This window comes from Suricata suricatta, chromosome 9, assembly GCF_006229205.1.
Source record: "Suricata suricatta isolate VVHF042 chromosome 9, meerkat_22Aug2017_6uvM2_HiC, whole genome shotgun sequence".
Taxonomy (NCBI): Eukaryota; Metazoa; Chordata; class Mammalia; order Carnivora; family Herpestidae; genus Suricata; species Suricata suricatta.
Window position 1 is genome coordinate 58,541,600 of NC_043708.1, and position 4,332 is coordinate 58,545,931.

A 4,332-nucleotide genomic window follows, 5' to 3' on the forward strand; every position below is an offset into this window, starting at 1 on the left:
ATGCTCTTCTCCCATCGATTGTTCAGTGACCCTTCTTTGGGATACAGATGAGCATAACCCTGAAAAATGTTTGTGTTGTCTTTCTTTAACTGGCAGCCTGCAGGCTGCATGATCTAATAAATATTGGCAGGGCCAAATGAAATAATATAGAAGAGCTTCTCTTCTTTAAAGTCCACAGACCAAGAGACTCTTGTCACTTGTTAATATCTCCATCAAACACTGAAGTGTTAACATATGTGATACGACCACGCAATCAAGTAAGGACCGATTTGTTGACTAATTAAACCAACACAACAAGCTCTTTAGCACCTACAAGTGACAAGTTTAGAGCAGGCAAGTGGAAACTCTCAATTGAGCCCCCTTTTATGAGACTATCATGCCAAATTCAATTCTGACTGAGTAGTATTTGAATGTACTTGACTTCCACCATGTGCTGACATGCTTACAATAATTCATCATGGGTGACAATAGCCCAATATTGGAGATTTATGATATATACAAAACAGTTACAAATGAAATGTAGCCCTAACATGGGTCTGCTTTCCTTACCCACTGCCTATTGATATTATAATTAATGGTCAATTACTCAGGGAAAAGAACATAGAAAATAGTCATTACTGGTTTCAGTCATCATTGGATTTTTTTTGGCAAATTTTGTAGGTAAATGAAACCATTTCAACAGTTTTTGGCGGTTGCTTCAAAATAATAAATGGACAGAGAAGCCTGATGTTCATGACTCATTTTAGCAATGAGAATGAGATAGTGATAGCAATTTAAAGGAAACTGATTGTAAATTAAGTTGCCTGAGAAGTAGGAAACATTCCAAGGTGTACCTTTGTGTGAGCAGGTAACACATATGTGTTATGTCTGTGTGCATATATGCACCTTCCTCCACCTACCACACAGATGTTTTATATACAGTTTCCTGGTTTATAAACTGAAGCAGTTCCACTCACATATTTCTAATGTCCTTCTGATCCCTAAAATCTCACGGTCTCTGATCTGACCTTTCCATATTCAGGTTAGTGAAAGAGGCAGAACCTTTTCTATGGTTTTTGGCATGAAGCTAATCCTTCTCATTCTCTCCTTCTTTCTCTAAACACTCACTTTTTTATTCTTTATATATAGGTATTCAAATTTTCTGTACCCAGTCCCAACCCTCTATGACTGACCCTGTCCTTGCCAGCTTGACAATTCTATATGTGGATAGCCAAGAATTGCGTGTATATTAACATAACACATATAGTTATAGCCATAGCGTCACATTTTCTAATCCTTCGTGCCTATAGACACATTACCACATAAGGCACATTTGCAGTAGTGGTTCCTCCATGGGCTGCTGAACTAGCAGAGGAAGTTACAGGTCATGGCCACTTAATCTAGAACTGGCCTGTATTCTGGGCCCAGCAATACATACTCTGCTGTATAGACCCCAGATTCCTTCCTTCCTTCCTTCCTTCCTTCCTTCCTTCCTTCCTTCCTTCCTTCCTTCCTTCCTTCTTTCCTTCCTTCCTTCCCTCCCTCCCTCTTTCCTTCCTTTCTTCCTTTTCTCCCTCCTTCTTTCCTTCCCTCCTTCCTTCCTTCAATGTTTATTTACTTCAGAGAGAGAGAGAGCGAGAACATGCTTGAGCAAGTGGAAGAGGGGCAGAGAGAGAATGGGGGATAAAGGATCTGAAGCAGGCTCTGTGCTGACAGCAGAGAGCTCAATGCAGGGCTCAAACTCATGAACTGCAAGATCATGACCTGAGCCGACGTCAACGCCTAACTAACTGAGCCACCCAGGCCTCTTGATAGACCCCAGGTTCTAAGCACCTCAGAGCTGCAGGTCAGTAGCCTGATTCCAAGTACTATATGCCTTTTGTGTCCCACTAGTGAAGGAGTAGCCTTGGGCCCAAAAACCTGGATGGAAGCAAGGGTCAGAACCTGGTAAGGTACCAAACAGGTTCTCATCCAAACTTGAGGTTGATCTCCAGATTCTAAGTGGACACATCCCATCATCAAAAAAAGCTGTCTGATAATTCCTCTACCTTGTAATGAAAAAGACTGACCCTGACCTACCCATAAGTCCTCCTGTCTCCTGTCCCCCATCTCCTCAAAGAGACAGTCGTCTTATTTCTCCTTTTCTCTCTGGCCAGATTTTACCTATTTTGAATAGCCAATATAGTCATACTGTTCAAAAAATCAAAATGATATAAAAATATATTCACTGAGAAGGTCTGCACATAGCTCCATCTCTGTCAGCCCTGTTTCCCATCTCCCTCTTAGTAAATTATTTTCTGAGTTTCATGTATATCCTTTCAAAGTTATGTTATGGAAATGCAAGCAAATGTATTTTTATTTTTATTTTTCCCTCCATTTCTTAACCAAAATGGAGCATACTGTATGTTGTTCTGACCCTTGCTTTTCTTCCTTAACAACATAACTTGAGACATTTCCATATTGGTAGTGAGACTTCAGCATCAAAGATAAAATCTTTATTCCTCAATAGGGCTTCTCTCAGGGATGCCTGCCTTTCTTTCTCAAGGGGAACTGTGTGGAGCATAGTAAAGGGAAACTGGAGTCTCTCCTTTAAGCCCAGTACAAGCGCTTAAGCTCTTCTTAAGCCCTTGAGAAGCCTCTCCTGTTTCTGGGCCCCTAGCCCTCATCTGCCTTCTCTCTTTCAAGAGACTACAGGACCTTCTGAAAGGTCAGGACCAGACAGGGTTGTATGGGGTCATGGTACCACAAAAGGCATGAGAGGAGTCCAGGTCTTTAAAGTAGTCTGACATTCTGAGGATTTCCTCTGGCCATGATAACCTGTTCTGAAGGTCGTTTTTTCCTCAAAAAACTTCACTATGTTCAGGGGCTGGGCTCACCCAGTCTTGAGTTTTCTCTGTCTGGTTCCTACAGTCTTGGACTATTCTGAGCTACTCAGGACTTTAGTTTCTCCAAACTTACCCCACTCTAATTATTTTTTAAACAATACTGCTTATTTAATTTCCTTCTTTTACTTTATTTTTTTAATGTTTTATTAATTTTTGATACAGGAGAGACAGAGCATGAGAGGGGGAGGGTCAGAGAGAGAAGGAGACACAGAACTGGAAGCAGGCTCCAGGCTCTGAGCTAGCTGTCAGCACAGAGCCTGACGCGGGGCTCGAACCCACGAACGTGAGATCTGACCTGAGCCGAAGTCGGAGGCTTAACCGACTGAGCCACCCAGGTGCCCCTCTTTTACTTTAATAATTACTAAATGTTTATCACTTGGAAATTTGGAGAACATAGAAATGCAAAAAGAAGAAAATTAGCATCACTTATAATACTGGAAGAGAAAACTACTATTAATATTTTGGTATATAGCTTTTTGGTTTTATAAATAGGGATTAGACAAAACTTTCTATTATGGCTGCTTTGTAATGTTTATTTAGAGGTCATACAGTTTTTAAAAAATAGACTTTATTTTTATTTTTAAAAATTTTATTTGATGTTTGTTTTGTGAGTATGGGGGAGGAAGGGGCAGAGAGAGAGGGAGACACAGAATCTGAAGCAGGCTCTAGGCTCTGAGATGTTAGCACAGAGCCCACTGTGGGGCTTGAACCCATGAACCGGGAGATCATGACCTGAGCCAAAGTTGTATGCTTAACCGGCTGGGCCACCCAGGCACCCCAAAAATAGACCTTATTTTTTAGAGCAGCTTTAGATCTATGGCAAAATAAGTGGAAAGCACAATGTTCCTATATACCCCATAGCCTTTATTTTTCACTTAACTATGTCATGAACTTCTCTCCTATAGTTTAGATTGCTTCTCATATTCCTTAAGTTCATTAGTACAAAAAACACTACAATCAACATCCTTATAAATTAATCTTTGTCCAAATCTCTAATTATTTCCTAAAGTAGAGGCTTAGAAATAGAATTGCTAGACCTATGAGTGCAAACATAGGGTATCTGTCCTCTGTCTGACTTATTTCGCTTAGCATGACACCCTCAAGGTCCATCCACTTTCCTACAAATAGCCATATTTCATTCTTTCTCATTGCCATGTAGTACTCCATTGTGTATATATACCACATCTTCTTGATCCACTCATCAGGTGATGGGCATTTAGGCTTTTTCCATGTTTTGGCTATTGTTGACAGTGCTGCTATGAACATTGGGGTACATGTGCTCCTATGCATCAGCACTTCTGTATCCCTTGGGTAGATCCCCAGCAGTGCTATTGCTGGGTCATAGGGGAGTTCCATTGATAGTTTTTTGAGGAGCCTCCACACTGTTTTCCAGAGCAGCTGTACCAGTTTACATTCCCACCAACAGTGTAGGAGGGTGCCCGTCTCTCCAAAGCCTCGCCAGCATCTA